Below are 22,532 nucleotides of genomic sequence, written 5' to 3'. Positions count from 1 at the left end.
ATTACATAATGTGATTATCGGAACATTTAATTAGCAATATGATATCATCATTTACTCTGTTACTATATCACATCATCATCCTAAAAAGCAAGCTCTAGTAGAAAATACACAATAGAAGGAAATATACAATAGAGTTAACAGCATTTCAGGCAAGGATTTTTTATCTTAATTATCATAAGCAAGAGCAAAATTCCTTTCTATCTTTGAAGTAAAATGTTCTCAGAGTGCTGACGGGCATATGAGTTTTACTTAAACTATCATATAAATACCTTATTTTGTAATTACCTACATAATGAGAATTGGATGAGAGTTTTACCGTCATATTTGTACTCATAACTGTAAAGTGACACTTTGCATCTCTTGTGCTTACTTTCTGTCACGTTATTTTTCATATTGACAAGTCATGTCTTGTCAGATTCTATGAATATCATCTACACACTGGTTACACACATTGACAATTTTAAATAATTATTCACAAGCCATGCATTCTGTTGTTAATCAGATCATCTCTTTTTTTCACAACTTCCTCCCAGTATCCACAGCTCAAAATCTAAACACTCAGACAACATGAGAAAATAGGCATTTGTTTGGCTGTCAAGCAAGAAAAGGGTTTTTGCTAATGTTTGTTGGGGACAGCAGATCTATACCCTGAATTTTTTTTTAGTCACAATTCAATTAATTTGTTTATATGTCAGCAATATTAAAGCACAACATTTAGAAATTATTCAAGATCGAACTGTTTGTACAGCAAATAAAGATTTTATTGCTTTCTGTAATAGCATAGTTAGATAACTGCTTTTGTTCTTTGTATGTCCACCAGTAGTGAAAGTTGCTGTAATTTAAACTTTTGGATTCAAAGCAAACAAGATGGTTAATTTACCTTGCCTATCATTTTTATATAGTCATTCATGATACACTAATTCTAGAAAAGTGGAATTACTGAACAATCAGAAACAGCTACAGATTAGAAGCAGTATTTTTAATCATAGGTTTATTTCTAAATCACAGAAATTATCTTTGTAAGCTACATGATACCGTACCAAATGGTTTCCGTAAGTATTTCCAGCACATTCTGAAATACCAAAGGTTGTATACATTGACAGAATAACATTCCAGGGGTGGTTTTTGACAGATACATTAGTACTCTTACTAAAAACATCATTCTAATAAAAAGTGTTTCACGCTTTTAGTCCATATCTGCATGACACTGTCAGCTTTTAAAAATGTTTTTCTGATTTTCCTGTATATTACGGGTTTTCCAGCTAGTTACATTTGGCTGCAAGTACCAATTCATATATTTCTATTTTGTACCTAAGTGAAACCTGAAATCCTGGGTAAAATTAGCAAGTGTATGTATAACTACCAGGATCATATCAGAATATCTCACAAGAAACACAAGAATTTTGGTTTACACAGAGAAATAGAAGCACCTGTACTGCAGTGATAAAGAGGTTGAGTAACTTTAGAGATAGGACTCAGCAATGCTTCTAAATCCTAAGCATTTCTAATTCATTATTCTGGCTTCTCTCTACAAAACTCCACAGTAAGTCTTGACAAAGCATGAGTGATAATCCTATACTCTCAGATCATTCTAGAGTCTAACATGTGCAAAATATGTGAAATCTAATTAACAACTAAGATTAAAGAGATTTGTAGTGTCTTTTTTGCCAGCTAAGTACTATAAACTACTTTATTTCTCATCCTCTCATCATCCTTCATCTTGTGTACTTCTTTTCTTGGCCATCATTATTCGAGCCCTGGATTCTGACACATTGCCACATATCAAAGAGTGATTTAAATTTTCTTTTTAAGACTATCTGGGACCCAGGTATTCAGATGAGCTTGTGCATATAGCATGTTTCACCTACTGACACTTCTTCGCCTTCAGATGTCTGCAGCAGAAGCATTCCATCTGACACGTGGAAACATCACACAGAAGAAGCATGGATACCTTCACAACTTCAATATTCAAAACACCAAAAGGATGAGAAACTTACATTATCCACCGTTTGGTGGATAAATTAAAATACAGCACCTGGTCTATCCAGCAGATGTTTGGATGTTCTCTTACTTCAGCTAGTAAGAGAAGCCAGACTTTCTGATTATGAAATAAAATAAACTTGTTTCAGTGAGAAGTACTGAATTTACTTGACACTCCTGGAAAATCTCAGCAGAAAATCCAGCCATTAAAAAGAGCTTAACCCACAGACGAACTTGACAGTGGTGCATCTCCACAGCCAGATACTGAGGGAACGTAGAGGAGTTTTTAATTCAAATGCAGACCAGTAGTACAAAAAAGTTTTTACTCATTCTTCCTATTTGGTGAATCACGGTACTCAATCCAAAATCTGGCTGACCCCTGCTTACCTTTCAATACGTAATCTGGAAGATATAGAAAACTTTAAAGAAGCTTCATTTTTAATTTCTCTCCCCCTTCTCCACCTCATCATTATTTTATAAGAAGGCAAATCTTATTACAGACAGTGATCTGTAAAATTTGTAAATACACTACCTCTACGTTACACCACACCAAGTCAAACGGTGACTTAAGAGATTAAAGCAAACCTATATTCATCTCTCTTAATCTTATCACAATTCATTCTACTTAACCTTTTCTTATACATTTATACTTAATGATTGCACGTTCAAGAATTTATTACATAAGCTCCTATTCATCTTACGGAAGATAATAAAATATTTTTAAAGCTAAAGTTTAAGGCAGATTTTTCAGTGTACAAATAGCTGTACTTGCAAACTCACATCCAGGAAATATACCTGAAAGTCCTTAGAGGACGCCAAACCTGGGGCAAAATAAAAGGAGAAAATGACAGAAAAACCTTAACAGCTACAAATCCAGTGACCAGCAAATTAACAGAATGGTCCTTCCCTGAAGATTAGTATATCTAACAATATTTCACAGATATTTAGCAATAATCCCTTTTTACAGGCATGCAGATTCATTCTTTATTAAGAGTCTCAACTTCAGGTTATCTTTTCAGAAGCAAAAGATTAATACTTCAGATTTCATCAATAAAAACAAACTACAGAGCTGACAGTGATTAGCCACTATTTCCATTTATCCAGCTACTACAACAGGCATAATTAAGCTGAAATAATATTACCACATCACATGCTTAAACATATCATGTGGCATTTTCTCTTTTCTTCATTTTGGCTGCAGTCTTTCTCTCTTTGTTTTTATTGCCTACCTCTTCCATTGGTTGACTCTTCTATCTCCATCCAACTAATACAGAATTTTTCACATTTCGTAAGATTCGGTTACGATAGTTTAAGATGCTTATTTTAATCATCTTTTGTGTCTACAAGGGCTTCTCTAAAAGCAATGCCTCCTGCTTTATTATGTTGGTCCATGACATCAGAGGTGGATTTTGGTGCTATGGCAGTAGAGGTTGAACCTTCCTATTAATATTCCATTACATTTTTTCTTTTTCCATTACGTTTTGTTGTCGTGTGACATCTGGTAGCAGAGGGGCAATCTGACATGGAAACATACATGCAAGAAAGGTGTGTAATCTTCCCTATGGAAAAAAACTGCACCCACTGACATCCACTGACATGCTTGGTTTGTGGAGACCAAACAGTGGATGTGAGCACAGCGAGTGCTGTGTTTCAGTAGTAGCAACAGCAGGCCAGTGCAGATTTTTATGAGTGCAGCACGCATGCTCTTGTTCATTGCTGGTGAAGATGCACAGCTATAGATGGTGACTATGTTGAAAACTCATGTTTTGTAGCTGAGAATCTGTTGTATTAAACAGTGTTATTGTGCTCTTTGTATCTGTTGTTGTTTCCATGGAAATAAATAGCAGGCATTAAATCCCGAGTTACTTGCCTATACTGGTTTAACTTTGTTGTTGCTTTAACTTCATTGTGCAAGGAGATGGGACTAAACTAGTCAGGAATTTACTGGAGAATACAGGCTTCCTTCTTAAAAAATATTTTCATCAGCTTAGAAGAATTAATGGATTAATATTAGACCCAGATAAAATTAACTTTCAAATAGGACAGATACTGTTAAGCTGTATTTCTGCTACGTTAGTTTCCTAACAAAGTCAGTCTATCTGGAGTTTTTGGATTTATTATATCAGAACTACATTTAAAGCAACATTAAAGTTGCGCATGTTTATTGTGTACCACCTTCCCTCCATGTCAGCCCATACACTGGTTCTTCACATACCAGTTTAAATAAAGACGCTGGCAGTTTTCCCAAGTCTGTGCAAAAAAAATTTTTTTAAATATGCAAATACGAGCAAATGTAAGGAACATTTAAGAAGTTGTGCTATATCTGGTATGGTGAAACTATATCACTTTTAATGTACGGGAAAAAGGGATGCTGAAAAAAATCTTACGTTAGGGAAGATTAGCAATTTTTTTTTTGGTATTACAGCAAAATAAAAATGCAGATTTTTATTTAGAAACAGACCTAATCCATACATATTCTCTACGTACATATAATTAAGACACTAAATTTACACCAACTAGTCACAAGAGTATTTGGTTCACGTGAGTATTTGATGGTTACTCAATAGACTTCTTTTCTTTACAAAGTGTATTTATTATGTGAAAAAAAAAAGAAAAAAGACTGAAAGTCTACTTTATCACATAACTTATTCTCACATTCCATATGTTTTGAGCACAACATCAGAACACCTATTTGTTTCACAAAGTTCCTTTGTGCTTTATGGCTTCCATCTCTTTTTATATTTCAGTATATCAAATCTTAGTGATTGGTTACTTCGTTTTTAGTCCCACTGAGCCTCTTATCTGTAATTAAATATAAGCCTCTGTGATATTAGTAGCGTGCTGATGGATTGTTGCTTACGTACTGGGCAGCACTTAGAGAAATGGAGGTCCTTGAAAGCAAACAGCATCAGAGCATAAATCAGCTTGAATGAAGACAGGAGCAAATATAGATTTTGTGGTAAGAACGCTCAGGAGATTGTTCTTCGAAGTCCACAGATTGGAGATTACATCTGTATTGATCTATCGTCAGACATTTATTGATCATTGGCTAAATGACTGTGTAGATAAACATATGTATCTTTCCACTTCTGCCACTATACCTAGCCTTACTGACTATGCAAAACTAAATACACAATCCTCTCAAGCCTTGATTAAATGCTGCATGAAGGTTTATGTAGTAAAATTGATCCAAAATAGAACACAAAATTTAACTTCCTACCGGTGTAAGAATAAAACAGAGCCCAACTAAAAATATTCCAATTCATTTTCAACCTCTTAAGTAAGCTTTTCTACGATTACTCCTTCAATTCTGAAATCCCTTCACCCTATTTCTTGAAATGTCAGACACATAGAAAGAAAAAGAAAAAGGAAAAAGAAAACAAAACCCACAAATCGAGGTACTTAAGATTTTCAAATTATAGAGTATTGTTAGCAATAGTGGATATCATACGATACAGATTGCTTGTCTGACAAGCATGAGCTGTCAGCAAATTCCTAAAATGATTTTCAGTTAATCTTATCTATTCAAACTCATATCTCAAGTATGATAAAAAAGATCCTCTATCCTAAGCAGCTGGGATACGTAAATCCAACATTTCTAAGTTGCAGGTATCCAAGTTTAGTAATGCTTACTTTCTGAATAGTCTGCCATTTACAACACACTGTTTTGATGAAATCCTAAGTAGCTACGCTCAGTTCTTGTACTCAAGAATAACCACTATTTCAGCAAAATAATCCACAATAACCAGAACACAAGCTTATATAAGCCACAACTAAATGGAAAAGGAATATGTCAAAAAAATCACCAGTTAAATGCAAAGATGAAACAAGCAATCACTGAACTGAGAGCCTAATTTTAATGAGTTTACTGTGGACATCAATAAAGGGTTTCACACACTAATAACCAGAGAGATTCTTTCAACCCAATCTTCACTAATCAACACTCTCCCATATCCAGAATACAAAATGGTACACAAATATTCAGCACACCAACAATGGCCCCAGATGGAGATCTTCAGTTAATCTCCTCCCCAGCAGCAAAATATTTGGTGAGCAAAGGGATCAGAATCCTCTGCAACTTTCAGACACTTTCCCACCCCATCTTTTCAAAGCTAGCCAGGAAGAACACCCAAATTTAATCATTCATACTTCAGAAAAACAAAACAAAACCACTAGGAATGCTTTCCACCTTGTTCACAAGCTCTCTCTCCCAAGGACTTTTTCTTTCTGTCATCCTCTGATATTTTTTCCCAGATAACTAAGGAAGTACTTCAAACCTGTAACGAATAGAAAATCCCCTACGCTTCTCCAAGCCATCTGGCCTCCTGATCTTTCTCTCTCCAGCTGCTGCAGCTTGTAATTAGTCCCAGCTGAACGACTAGTTAATTTTCTTCAGCAGAATCACACGAGGCATACACATTTCATTGCAGAGCATGGACTAGTATGTACTGAATAAAAACAGTTTATGATCTCCCTTACTTTTTCTACATAACCGATATGAAGACAACTGTCATGGAAACTTAAAGACAGAAAGAGAACAACACTTTATGATAGAGTAGAAGTGAAGAAGATATCTGTGTTCAATGTTAATTAAAAATGAAAATGAGCAGCCACTAAGGCTTTTCCACTAGAAAAATAAATTATTAGCCGTGAAAATAAAATAAAGACTTCTTTGCAAATAGCAAATGCTATTTTTGTAGAAGACGATGTCAGAAGCCAAAGGTCAGAATTTAATACTGGAAAGAAGATTTTAAAGTAGGAAGTGTTAGGTCAAGAGAAATTGTACTCGGCTGGAATTCAGAAAATATACCCAATATTTAAAGCTACCTTAATGTATAATACACCACCAGAATAAAATTACCTGCATTAACTATATTATCACAAGCACTTTGAGAGAACTGCAGAAAATGAAATACTGAAAAATAATGATTATTTTGAAACAGAAAAACCTATTGCTTATATTTTATTTTGTGAAAAAAGCAAACTAATGAGACTGTAAAAAACTATATTTTCATTTTATAGTTATAGCTCCAGTGAAATGTCTAAAACAAAATAAATTTTGTTCATTATTGTTCATTATTTATATTGTTATGAGAAATCAAAGTTGGTTTATAACTATTAATGCAAATTACTCTCACTGCATCTACATACCCATACTATTTGAAACATGGACAATTCATAATGAATAACGTGATTTTTTTCCTTTTACTTTTTTCCTTTAATCCACCATCACCTTGAGGCTATAGCATACAGAAATTTGAGTGATAAATGCAAAAGGAAAAGAAAAAAGAGAGACACAGTCCTGAAGCAGGGAACAGAAATTTAAGCGTCAGTCATTCCATAACAACTCTTAGGCTATACTCATCCAATTTCAACATAACAGAAGGTACCTTAATTAGATGCATTTCTATTAGATATGTTTCACTAGAAGAACAAGAATGATGTAGAGCTGTTGGATTGGGCCCAGAGGAGGACCACAAAGATGATCAGACGACTGGAGCACCTCTATTACAAAGACAGGCTGAGGGAACTGTGCTTGCTCAGTCTAGAGAAGAAAAGGCTCTGGGGAGACATCACTATACCCTTTCACTATTTGAAGGGGGCCTATAAGAAAGATAAGGAGTGACATTTTACAGGGGCAGATATGAGGGAACAGTTTCAAACTAAAAGAGGGAGATTTAGGTTAGATTTTAGGAGGAAATATTTTACTCAAAGGGAGGTGAGGCAGTGGAACAGGCTGCCCAAAAAAGCTGTGGGTGCCCTATCCCTGGAGGTGTTCAAGGTCAGGCTGGATGGGGCCCTGGGCAGCCTGAGCTGGTGAGTTGCAGCCCTGCCCACAGCAGAGAGTTGGAACTAGATGATCTTCGAATTCAAGCTATTCTATGATATGATTCCATTCAGAGTGCTACCAGGCACTTCCAAGGAAATCTCTGGATTACAGCAGTGCGGAAACCCCAGTGTTTAGGGGAGAGAAACAGTTGTCACCCTCTGCCCTGCCCCAAGCCCATCCTTGGTGTGCTTCTTGGGGGGTGGGTCACTTTCAGCTGCTAATGTGGGAATCTGTCAGCTTCCTTGATTCTAAGCACAAATTTTCTATTTTTTTTTTTAATTATTATCTTTCTTTAATTACATATATATATTTGGATATCTGAAATGGAATTTCATATTACTTACACCATGAATACAGTTATTTATGGACTCTTGGGTGCCCCGCCAGGAAGCCATGATTCTCAAGCCAGGGACACCCATCTGCAGAGGCAAAAAGAGTGAAACACAAGTACCTTAAAAAGAAATGCTTTGCCTTCACCTACGATAGATGAGATCTGTTTTTCTTGGTGGCTGGCAGAGAACCTTCCCTCACTGAAAGCTTCAAATGCCACCATCACTCAGAGATATCTGAATTAATATCTCGAGACTAATGCTGTGTGGTCTCAGTATTCATTTAGATCAATACAGCCCAGCATTCTCAGGCATGTCTGTGTACTCCACAGTGCTACTGAGAGTTACGTATCCATATCTATACTAAACAAACAAACAAAGAAACCCCACAACAAAAACAACAACAAAAAAAATGCGTCTATTTTAAATCCTGCAAGTGAGAATTGCGAATACCATAATGCTGTGTGTGGCACACAGGGAAGTAAAAAATAATGTGTTCCTAGTTGTGCTCCTTATTTTGAAGCTGACCTGCAGAGATGAAATGAATCATTTTTTTATCATTTTGTGCCTCTGTTAGCCTATCTAATATATAAAGTAACCAAAACTTGCTTTTTCATAAAAAGCACTCGGAGATAGATGGAAGAACAGCAAAACACTTAAAAGCCAAGCTGAGCACAAAAGGTAGCAATCTGATGAATGTTTTCCTGAATAAGATCTTCACATCATTTTTTTCATCCCTTTAAATAACTATAATAAACATAATGTAATTCTTGTACAGAATATTACATTTGATGATACCATTTGGTACTGTAATTTCTGTGAAGATCTGAATAGAATCATGTCAATTTTAGCGTTGACAAAATGAGGGTAATAACTACCAATCAATCAGTTCTGCTCAGAATTCAAAAAAACAAAACAAAACAAAACAAAAAAAAAAAAGAGCAGTATTATAGACATACATTACAAATAGGTACAAACACTATCAGTTGGATGTGTTTCCTTTCAAAAGATTCTACTGTGAGGACCTTTTAAGTAAAATATAAAAAAAAACCTTACAACTATATTTCATACTGGGGAAAATGTTTCTATTCCATACACAGTTGTGCTCTTTTGCAGTCAAGTTTATACCCTATGTGCTCTACCATGTGGCTAAGTAGTTTTCTCAGTGTTAATTTCTCAGTCTTCCTTCTTATTTGAATGATAACAGCTGGGAATGCTAGCATGTTATGAACTCTTAGCTGCAATCTCTTAGCTGCAGTTACAACCATTAAGTAAACATCAGTTATTAAAATTAAGTCCTCAGCATGCTGAGAAGCCTCTGTTTTTCTTTCAATTATAAGTAAATGTGTTAAAAATGAGGGTGGTACACTCCTTTGCTGTTACTCCTGCTAATTGTAAAATGCATTGTTTATAGTAGTTCAAGATACCTGGCTACGATGATCAGCACAGAATGCTATTACAGAGAAAGACATTCTGATGAAAAATTCTGTTTGGTATTTTCCTCATGTAGCTAACATTTTACATGCAATAATGTTTTATATAAATGTATTACTTTTAATGATGAAATTTGAAATTGTCACAAAGAGAGATCTAGACTCCTCTGGGGAGAGAAAAGCCATACTAATAGTTCAAACCACATCCAAGACAATTACAAAGTTAAGGATTATAGAAATGTGAAAGAATAGGAGCGGGACTGAAATGTAGCAAAGAAGATATAAAGAAAAATATAAAGAAAAAAGCTGAGTTTAGATGGACAAGCTATAGTTGTACATAGCTAAATTATCTAAAAAAAAATGTGAGGGAGATATGACTTTCCCTCATATCCTGGGATTAGATGGGAGTCTGGCCAAAATTAGATGAAGAAATGTTAATAATCTAGCTATGATCAGTCAAGGAGTATTAACTGAAAGAACTGTCAGTCCTGCTTGTTCAACAAGGAGATTAATCTTTGAATAAGTGAAATCTACAAGCAAGTTATTAGAAAGAAGAGCAATTTTTTTTGCTCCCACCTTCTAAAATGACAGGAGACCAGTTCTTTATCTCTTTATTACCCCACCTCATCCCCATACCTGGATGAGGCCAGGCCAAGGTTCATATGAAAAGATTAGGAAATGATATTGAAGAAAGATTTTCTCCTCATTCTGTGTAGGATAATATATGCATCTGGAAAGGCAATATTCGGTGTTAAAATCAAGACACATTCATAGCCACAATCCTGTTTTCTTAAGGGATGTGCTGCAAAATTGCCAAGCCTTCTTTGCCTAGCATCTGTGCTTCAAAGCACTGCACAAAGTAACGGAAAAACAGGCAGCTGCATTGCAGGTTTGAGTTAACACACTTTGATTTACCCATTTGCTTTTCCTTCTGTATTTCCTTCCCCCCTCCACAATCCTCCTTTGTATATTTGATTGTTTTGTTTTCTCACACGCTCATACATACTCAAAGTGCATCAGATACCTGGTATATGTGGTACTAGCTGAAAGTCCTGTTGAGCTTTGAGAAAGCCTTGTTGATCAATATCAATTCCATGTAACTTACTGTGTGCTCTTTGATCCTTCTCAACTAGTTATTAAAAAAACATGTCCTTGTGTTAGTCATCAAGGCACAGAATTTAGGGATTGAATTCTGCAGTAGTGATATGGGCACAGGCAGTGTGAAAAGGAAAACAATTCCATCTGGACATATAACACTGATCGAAGGAGTTATTTTTAAAAACACTTATCACTTAGGTTTGTAGGTGTAAAATGAGATAATAGATCTTTTCATATTTTTTTTATAACTGAGGAACACTCTCCAAGTCCAAAGAGACTGTTTCAATAAGTAATTCTAAACGGATGTAGCTGCACTGTGATTATTCACAATAATTTATAGTTTTGTCAGCTATGCGTTACAGGGTATATATAAACTAGAGGCAGATGATGGACTACCAGCAAAGGTAGAAATATTATATTTATCTTGACAGTTTTCACTAGGTCTGTTCGCTAACACATTCAGATTGGACATAGAAAACGTTAAGAATGAACTAAAAGTTTTGTTCAGATTTTACAGAGTGAATGAGAATCTGGCCCTGTACTGGTCCACAGTGATTATGTGAAGCCACACCTCTGCCCAACACAACAAATGTTGTCAGTCAGAAAGGCATAAAGAGAGAGAGTACATGATTTCCATTTCATTTGATTTTTTTCCCCCTACTTCCTTTATCAGGTCTTGTTTCAAGTATAAAATTATTCTTAAGTGGGCAAACGAATTTTAATTTCCCACCTAACAGCATATTTCCATCTAAAAAAGTGAATAGCAGATCCTTTCGTGATCTCCAAATGCTGGAGATTTATTTGAATAATCATTCAATTTCAGCTTATTGCCAGCCAAATCTTAGTGATCTAAAGCCTACATTTATAGAAGTTTATTATTTGTTAGCGGCATCACAAAGTATCTGTGGCACCCGTGGAGTTAGATACTGTTAAAAATAATAATAAATAATAATTATAAAAATGTTTATAATAATACTTTATTTTAAAGAGCTTGTACTCCAAACCAATTGAGAAAAGCCCCAGAAGTTAACTACAGTTAAAATTTTAGGAATTAGCTCCATGACCATATACAAAGTTAGCTACATCTTTTGCCTCCTCCTTAGCTACTGATCATTCCTACTTTCCGTTAAATGTACTGAAAATATGTTTATGCATTATAGATCTGTGGAACTGGAGAGCCTACTAAAAATGAACATTTAAAGGACAGAGATTTGAGGATAACCAGCATAATAAGCAATGTGTCACACTGAAGAACTAAAGTGCAGAATTAAAGTGCAGAAGATATCTATCTCATAGATGTTGATTCATCAAATATTCTATGAGTCACTTATAAAAGAAGCCTTCACACCATACAAGCTCTGTCTGATATCCTTTTTGGAAATGCTTCTAATTTAAATGAAAGAAAGTATATGAAATCACTGTGCATATTGCTGTTTATTTTTAATTTTCTATGGGTTATAAAACGCGCACTGAGAACCAAACGCAAATCGTTTCCTCTTCAGTGTTGCTGAACAAGATATCAGATTCTTAATGAGGAAAAAACAGAACATCAGTTTGTTATGCATCTTATTCATGAGTACATCCAGAAAGGATGAATAGATGGCTGACTGTAATAAGGAATAGCTAATGATACACAGCACAGTAGACATTTTCATTATACATCATTTCTCTTCAGTTACCAAAACTATAGATTAGCAATGATGCTGGGAAAAGGAGCACACCTGACATTTTGGTGCTCAATTCAGCTCATACAAACGAGCTAATTTTCAATAGATTGTTGCAAGCTTAACATGATTTCCTGAACATCTCATATTTTCAAATTAGAGATGCAGAGAGCAAAAGTATAGGTTTCTTTCCTTTGCATTTGTTGTATATATAAAAAAAAAAAAGTTAGTGAAAGATACATGTCTCATTTAAATGAGATACAAGGAATGATAAAGGCAATAACAATAAACAGCACATTCAGTGTATATGACTCACTTGTGCTTCTTTTTGGCTCTAAAGTCCTAACAAAGGTCTTACCACAGCACAAGAAGACTTGCAGAGCAATAAAAAGCTCAAGGAAGTGTCTTTTGTTGTTGTTTTAACCTGAGTAGAAGTAAAACATGCAAACATACCCTGATAGATCAAGGCTCATGTTTCCTAACAAGGAGAGCTATTTTAATCTCAGAATTTGATAACAAGCTTTAGTATTTGTTTATAAAGTATCACAACCATGAAAAGGTTAACTCATTTTTTTAACCTTGAAAAGTTATGTTTACCACTAATTCTTAGCAACAGTGATTATTCTGAAATAGAGAGGCGAGTATTCCTAAATATGAAAATAACAAAATTGCTTGTGCTAAATAGGCAAAATGGTTTCTCAACCATGTCCTTCTGCACCACCCTACCTGCCAAATATCTTTTGTCCTTCTGTCCTCACAACAAATATGATTATTGTCAAATGCACAATACAAAACCAAAGGCTATGCAACATTTTCTCTACTGATCTTTTCAAAACTGGTTTATAGTCTCTCGCACGAGACTGAAATTTGTCTATTGGGAGAGAGAAAAAAATATGGGATCAGAATATAATACTCTTCCTGTAGAATGTATTTTGTACAAATGGTGAGGAATACTTCTAAAAGGATTGGTTGTTTCTTTTCTACTCTTATTGCTATAGCAAAAGCTTGAATGTTTCATTATTCAGTGTTTCCAAGGGGTTCCAAGGTCTGGACAGGTTCTTGATGAAATACCTGTAAACCTTATAACACAAAAAAAACCCTAGAAAATTTCTTGCAATTGTACTTTCAGTCAGAACCCAAGATTTTGCTCTTACTTTGCACCAAAATGTAATAGGAAAAAAATACCAGTACCAGATCGCTCATGGAAATGGAGATTGTCCTACACATGTACAATCTTCAATTAAAATATTTATATTCACACATCACAAAAAAATATACTCAAATTTAATTCTCTATTAAGTTGTTAGAAATTATTTCATTTTCTAGATGAAGAATAGTATGGGTACCTCATTCTAATATCTCTTTCAGTTGAGAATACATGTTCACCGTTCTAAATATATGGAATTGGATTCTGCTTTAGAAATTATCTAACAAATGTTAATAAAATATTTGTACAGTTTCACAAGTGGGCAACCAATTGGTGCAAAGGGGCCAAGAGCTGCTTCTTTTGCAGACTGTAACATCTACAACACTGTCTTATTACAGCATATAACACTTCATGCATGCAACATGCTCGTTAATTATTCATATGCAACTCATAAGTAGAAAAGAAAAATAAAAGTGAACAATTTTCTTATTAGTTCGCTGTGCCCATTTTCACACACACACACACACACACACACACACACACACACACACAAAAGATGGATCTAGGAAGCAGGAAGCAAAACAACAGGAGACTTATGGAGTAAAGTTGATACATAGAGCCAGAAACAAGTGATAATGAGGACAGTACACTTGTCTTCTACTTTGGAATGACTAATTAGTCAGCTGTGTAGACTTCCATGGAAGCTGCAGAGAAACAGACAAACTCAAATTCATCCAGCTCCAAGTGAAGATGAGCTGAAATTTGCCAAAATTTAAGATTTCTGAGCATTAGGTTTGATCTCTCATTAACTCTGTTTTACTGCACAATGAGGCTTTGGAATAAATAAACATGATTTTTCATCTGACTTTAACAGTACACAAACCTGTAACAATCCATAGCTTTGTTTTTTACTTTAGCCTCTCTTCCTTTTCTCTCCATGTAATAGCTTTGAGAACAAAACCTTGTTAACATCCTTCTGCATTTTTAATGAAGAATAATAAACTGTTAAATCATATATCTATCACTTTGCTGCATACTTTATGTAATGAATTGGTAAAACCTTTGACAGTTGTTCTCGTACTACATGAGTAGAAAGCTGCTAAAACACAGCTGGTAAAGGAACGATCTACATACTAAGGTATATCTACTAACTGACTGGTGTCTTACCAAAGCAAGTAAATATTTCTTTATTCTGTTTACTAAAACAAGATTAAAAGCCTATGAATGTTTCTGGATACCTTTGTTCAAGACCAAAAAAAACCACAGAACAATATAATGTTATATTCTATCAGGGATACAACTGTCAGAGATGTATTCTGAGGTGAAGTTGCTGTTATTGTTTTTGTTTGCTAATCCATTTGTTCTGAATATCCATCATTATCATCAATAAAACAAAGCAGAACTCAGACTTGAAAGTGAGATCCAGTCTTCTTCTTTCCAAACTGTTAGAAAGCCACAATCTTGACTCCATCCATCTTTTGGATGCTATGAGCCATGTCTGTTCCTATTTGTCCAACCAGAACTTTGTAACTATGCTCATAAGAAATTCACGAAGTTAGCTTTAATTTAATCTTGACTAGATGTCTGCAACCTATTCAAAGCTCAGTTCTCTGATCTAAGCTACCTACAAATTGAAGAAGTGTCATGCACTGCAATCAGAAAATCAAAGTGGGGTAAGGTGTGCTTTGGATTTCTGAAAAGCTGACTTCAGACAAGCCCAGAAAAATAAGAGGGGTTCCCTGTTGAGTGGAAACCACTACAGACTAGGACCCAAAGTTAGGAGAAATCATCACTGGGAATTCATTGGACACACTGCTGTTAAATAAGACAGATATTAGAGACATTATTGTGCATTTTTACAAAAGAACATGGATAAAACTCAAAGCATTTGCTAGAACTGCTAACATATCCGATTCTACTCAACAGTCTCAACAAGCATGTGCTTGTTTGCTGGAACAAGTTGCTTTTTGTATTCTTCAAGGTTCCCAAAGGTCACAAATAACCTTGAGTGTATCCAGCAGTAGACAACTGCTAGCAGAAGAGTCAGTGACAGCTAGCTATGTAGGTCTCTCCGAAAGTAATACCTCCTATTTATTTCCATGGAAACTACCACAGATCCAAAGAGCACAAAAATACTGTTTGATAGAGCACACTTAGTTCTACTAAGCACTATTTTTCAACAGTTACCACCATTAGCTATGTATTTTCACCAGCAATGAACAAGAGCCTACATGCTGTGCTCGTAAAAATCTGCGCCAGTGGAGGCGAACCTTTTGCTGTTGCTACTGCTGAAATGCACCACTCACTGCCTCACTGTACTGACATCCACAGTTTGATCTCCAGAATCCAAGAAAGCATCAATGAATATCAATGATACACATTTTCTTCACTTGCACATCCATGTCAGACATTTTGTCAGACTGTCCCCCTGCTGCCATCTGCCATACAGCAATGAAATGTAACAATATTAGTGGGAAGGTTCAACTTCTACTGACGTACCATCACTGATGTTGTGGGCCAATTGCTTTTGGAGCGGTCCTCATACATTAAAACCAGATTTACCTTTAATGATAGTGAACTGCCTAAAAATAAGCTCTGACCTTGCAAGAAATTATGGTTATATGTTTAAAGATTGAACATTTTAAGATTCAAGGTCTTCATTGCAGCAGTTAGTCCTGGTGTAGGCAAAAGAGAACAGTGTGGTACTTCTCATTGTCAGTCAAATGGACATGACTTGCTTTGCAAACTATAGTAAGATGCTTTATGATACCTTAGACACTGTGATAAGCATAAAGGCTGGTTCACAACTAAGCCCACTGAAAGCATACCAAGTCCAAGATTGGATATGACTAGATCACAGGTCAAACACGCATTACAGTGTGTTGGTATACTTGTTTCCCTGTTTAGGATTTATCTTCTTTTTAATTTTATGCTTGTGGTTGCAAGAACTCTTGAACACTAAATAAATCTTAATCTTGTGTTCAAGTGAAGAGATAGCAGAAAAAGTGATTATACATTATATTTTCTAGTTTTCCAATCAGCTTACCAGATTCCTCTTTTTTAATACGTATAAGTAGCAAGAGTCTACTGGGTCAACTAGCTTATAATTAATTATTGATTAGATATTACAACTGTATGTGGAGATTCATTTGGAAACCAAAGTGCTTCCTTGGTACTTATGTTAGCATTTATTAAATATGCATTATTAATCTGAATTATGTTGTGTTCAAATGTAAGCCCTTAGAGCAAAGATAATGATCACAGCATTAGTATTTGTAAAACAGAATTGATTTTCCAACTTCACCAAATTAGCTGAAATATGGTACAGGCTGCTGGTATTGAGGAATGACTGTGACTAGAGGAAGTTGACAGGCTTAAGGTTCTAAACGTACCCCTGAAAAAAATTTATTCCAGTGGCTATTGTAAGTAACAAAAGGATTTTAAAATCTTTGAAAACATTCTTTAAGAAGCCTTATTCATATATTGAGAGTCACACAGGAGTCCTTGCAATGTATATATTTTTAATTTAAATAATTTCTGTTTTTCATACACAACTGCTGTGTGTATGAAAAAATACAAAACTGTCTTGGATTTTTCACTATAAGAATAAAAATAATTTTATTTTCCTCATGGTTAAATGTAGCTATATAGAAAATAAAAATAATTGCTTAATGGGAAATATTATGGATAATACTTCTTATATTTGGGTGTCCTAAAATTTGGCATCTTAAAGATATTTTGAAATCTCATGGTGAAATTCACAAATTACAAAAGAATCCCGCATACATAAACTTTTATATACAGAGTCCAAAGTCCAAACATTATGAAGCCTAAGTATACCGTATTTAAAGGAATATATGTCAAGTGTCACTTCTCTTTGTAGAAATGGAATTGAACACAATTTCAGTAATTACAAACAGCTGTAAACATCTTATGAAAGTGCTTGATCATGGACTTTTTTAACATTATAGCTTACAATAAATAGAGTAAATAAATAGAAGCTAGAAACACCAAACTGACCCAGTAGTGTAAAGGATCAATGTTAGATATCTATATTACAGAGACAGAAAAACATGTTATCAGATGCACAAAATGAAAATCCATTTTAATGTTTCTTTTTGTCCAAAACTATTTGAACGAAGCATATTGCTATTTATATTACTTTCACATAACAATGTGTATTTAAAAGAAAAAAAAAAGCACACTCATGATAAAAAGCTTCACAAAAAACGTAGGTAGGTACTGGGTGGGAGATGAAAAATTTGAAAATACCGTTCATTCTGCTTTTTAATTCCAAAGACATGAAAAATACATTTAAAAGCAGGGGAGAAAGAACAACAGACTTGTTATTTTGTATTTATGCAGTGTGTGGTATTTTGAACAACATTTCTGAACATATGGATGGAGCTAAGAGTTTAAAATCAGACCTTTGCCTCACTCCAGCATGGCTAAAATCAGCTAAGGGATAGTTTACTCTCTGTTTTGTTGTTGTGGATATTCTTTTTTGGCCACACATGAGATTTTTATAACAGGGCTAATAAACATGAAATGTGAAGGTAGCATTGCAATAGAGAAGAATATGGATATTTAGAGTTAAGTATGTTTGTTATACCTACTAACCTACTTACCACTTTGCATGAATAAAATATTAAAGAAAAAAATGACTTTTGGGCATACTTGTCTTTGGAATTCAAGTAAGGCCAAGAGCATAATACTGTTTTGATGTTTGCTTGCTTACACTATGGGAAAAACGAACATTAAACTGAATGCAGCAGGTTTAAGACATGTTTGCATGCACACATACACACAAAAAGAAAGAGCAGGCCTGGGACTAGCAAATATCTTTTTGCAAAATGCATAACACTGTTTTTTATCCTTACTACTCATTTTATGTCTTTATTGTATTTTGGTTGTTTGTCTCTCTCTTTCCTATGCTCAAGTATCTTTATGTTCTATTTCTGCTCAAAAAATTCACAAGAATTAATTTTCCGTTTACACCAGTTGGAACAAATAAAGAGGAATATCAATAAAAATGTAAGCTCAATGCAGTATACACTAAAGAAAAAACAAACAAATAATACTTTAATCTTTAAAGAGCAACACAGTATGTAAGAATACATTTTTCTCCATATGTACCTATAAGCATCTACACATACTAAATACAGAAGAGCTTACCTATTGTTCTGCAAATACAATACAATCTGATTTTCAGTGAACAGTAAATTGAATAAAGTCCCTGGAATATAAGAAAGACATTTTATCTAGTAGAATGCACAATGTGGGTTCACATCTTTGAAATTAAACCAAATTATTTTACAGGTGAAAACACCTTTCACATACCTATTCTTATTCATCACATATTACTGAAACCTCATTTCTGATCAAAGCTAATATAATTGTATACAACAAATGATTAAACAATATTTCTTGTTACAGCTGAAGTGACAAACACATTTTATTTAAATGAAGAAGGTTCTACTATTTCCACTTTAATGTATTATTGCACGGATTTCTCTCTCATTTTTATACGCCTGCAGTTCAACATGTTTCAGCAAAGAGAACTCACACATCTGCTTTCATAAGTCCATTGAATATGGAATGAATGTACTTTAAAGAGTACAAGGAACAGAAAAAAAACAAGATGATTTTTTATTATGCAAGGAGTTTGTAAGCTTTCTTATCCCTAACTCTTCAATACAAATCATACAAATATTTTCAACAGACTTAATATAGCTGTTTATATGGTCTGGAAATATGTGTAGATTATATTAACAGTTTATACCAAGAGGTTCCCATGAGTATGCACTGTATCACATCAGTATGCATTCATTATAAATAGACACACACAAACATCCTGCCTTCTTTCTTTCAAGAAGGTAATTCAGTAGATTCAGGTTTCCACTTCAGAAAGAGTCTGATCACAGGGTACCAGCAAAAGGAAAAAGGGAGAGAGGAGAAAATACTGAATGATGAAGCAAATGAGAAAAAGAAAAGAAAGAAGAACCTGCCATGAAATTATAGCTCAATCAATTGTTGAGTTATTCTCTGAATGGCTGTTAGGAACAAGGATGCTGAAAGCTGTGTCATAGCAGGTATAAATACTTGAAACATTATTGAGGTTAACAGCGGATGTGAGAATACACTCTCCAGTATTTTGACTAAGGTTGGATTTAAGTCAGAATATCCAGATTATGGAAACAAAAAACAAGAACAACAACAAAAAAACAAAACCAAAAAACAAACACAAAAAAAACCCAACATGTACTTTTCATTCTTCTTTAGAAAGAAAATCAATAGTTTCATTTCCTAGGAAATACAAATTCATTCAAAAATCCAGCAGCTGGGAGAAGAAGAGATGGAAAGAAAAGGGTTTCTGTCTGTCAGAACAAGAATGCTTGAAAGTGGCTGTACTCAACTACTCTGGGGAAAAACAACCTTCCCTGTATTTACACAGACCACAAGAGACACGTGTATTCTCTTTTTTTAGTAGAAACAATAATGAGTGCTGGGGATTGCCCTGTTCAAGGCTTTCTCTGAGGCATTTTGTTCACATTAGCATACACTGACTACAGTCCCATTTGTCTGCATACCAACAAACCACCATCTCTGCTCTTTCTCCTCCCTCCTTTTTCCTTTCCATCTTTCTCCTTTAAAAACATTCCTCCTGAGAGCTATTATGCTTATAGGTACAGTCTAGCCCACAGACATTAATTTAATTTAGTGTTGCTAAATGACTAAAATGTTATGGTGGGTTTTTTCAGTGCTTTGCTTTAAAAAAAAAAAAAGGTAGGGAAAAGAAATATTGATTTCTAATTTGATTAGGTTATAAGATTTACAGTTTCCTCCATTCCATTGTTAACTAAAGCCATACCTATCTATCAATTATTGTATTTGGAGATAATGAGTGAATGCATAGTGATATATTTTCATTGCTGTCACCTGTTGTGATTATTTAAATCTAATTTCAAAATTTATGAATAAAGCCAGTGTTTGTGTCCTTTGTCGGGTATTAGATCATTCCCTGACCATGTGCAGAGTTCAGAGCCTTTGTATAAAGAAACAAAAGAAAACCCAAGTCTAAAGGTCTAATTATTGTGTCCTTAAATAAATTTTTTCATCTCTTTCTGGAATTTGAATTTCACTTCCAGACTTAGCAAGACCCTTTGTAACTTCAGTATGACCCATCTATTCCAGACTGCACTTATCCAACATTTAGGTTTCATGATGTGTGAATATATTATAGCAATCATTAATAGGTTAGGGACAAATTATTACAACAACAAAAAGTGGAAGTATGGGCGCTGTAATTTGAAACACACAAATGAGTAACTTGAAAACTGATTTTAGGAAGATTGCCAAGAATCAGTTTCCACGGCAGAAAATGTCATTCCTCTAAGATAAGCTTCACATCTTAAGTGCGTTTTATCTAGTGTATGTATATAAAAAATACAAGTCAGTTCAAGAACTTTTAGAAAATACATATGCATCTAAAAAAATGTAAGAAAAGAAAAGGTGCAACTAATAAATGTAATATATTTCTCACTGTTTTTAAGATTTGATTTACTGTGTTACAAAAAGAAAACATTCAGATGGATTGTCTAGAGCTTCTTATGTTTTCAGAATGATCTAGAGAATATTTGGGCATTCAGGATACATATTCATGTATTGTAGAACATTGATAACACGCACAATGAATGTTCATATAATTATGTATATAATTGTTAATTATTTAAGCTACATATCTGAATATAGAGTGGTATTTAGATAAGGGAGCTAAACAATTGCAGTGAATTCTAGCTGGAAATGATTTTAACTTGTAAAAAAAAAACAACAACAAAGAACAAAAAAGAAAAATAATTAAAAAATAAATAAAAATGTTAAGGCAAAGTGGTAAATTCTCTGTCATTAGAGTTCCTTAGAATCATTAGATCTTTGGAGGAATAGATTATGTACTCTGTAAGACTCACCCCCAGTTATGTTTATAATTATACATGTGCATATATAACAAATATGTATTGTAATGCTGCTCAGTCTAAAAGTGCATAATATCCAATACATTTTGGGTTTACATTGTAACAAGTCTTTCAGCAGTCTTTAGGATGTATCTTCAGATAAATGTTTACATCAAACTCTCACAGAGTTCTAAGAAATGGGTTTAATAAGTAAATGGCATTGAAAACATGTCTTGTTCAGCTGTTTTGTTAAGCTAATACGAGCCACTTCATTCTTGCCTCTCTGAGGCTAATTTTCACATCTAACTCTAGGAAAATAAATATGATATATAGTAACATTTATCTGACTGTAAAGATCAAAGCAGAAAACTAAACACATATAGATAAACAAAAAGATATAGAAGATTGTTAACATTTGCTAGAAAATGTGGTGTCCCTGCAGATCCAAAAGCTCCTTTCTCCTACCTGAGCCAGAACCATAAATGGAAGACATATGAGGGATCAGACCAGCTTTGCAGATTGCCAATGATATCAGTTACAAGTCAAGAAAAACGATGAAGCAGAATACATGAAGTTGCAGTTCCAATAGAACTAGTTTACAACAGTATTTCAAGTTCTAATACAAACAATAATTTAAAAAACCCACCAAACTTATGAAAGGCACGCTCAGTTCATACATCATGTTTTATCAAAGCTCATCTGGTAAAACCTAAATAAAGCATGAAACTTTGGAAATGTCCAGAAAGTCTCAATCAAAATTCATTCTGTCTCAAGCTTTGAGGAGAAATGCCAAGAAGAAAAGGAAAAAAAAAAATAATCACATCCAGTGAGTGAATTACCTATCATCCATGTGCAATAAATGGTTCACTGACTGACTTATCATTGAAAGAAAGAAATCCATTTGCAGGCTGTAAATTACTAATCTGAAACTTCCAAGCTAGTAGCTTTCAGTGCTTTTTATTTCAGGAATGCTGACAAAAAACACGGTGATGCATCTTTTTTTTGGTGTAAAATATGTGTTACAATTTAGAAATATTGATGAAAAGTGAAAATCAATTTCTCCTGTCATACCTTTGTGCAGAGACCATTTGGAAGGTGA

Source organism: Meleagris gallopavo, chromosome 4 (genome assembly GCF_000146605.3).
Source record: "Meleagris gallopavo isolate NT-WF06-2002-E0010 breed Aviagen turkey brand Nicholas breeding stock chromosome 4, Turkey_5.1, whole genome shotgun sequence".
Classification (NCBI taxonomy): Eukaryota; Metazoa; Chordata; class Aves; order Galliformes; family Phasianidae; genus Meleagris; species Meleagris gallopavo.
The sequence above is the reverse complement of the archived record's forward strand: the minus strand, read 5'-3'. Positions refer to the sequence as shown.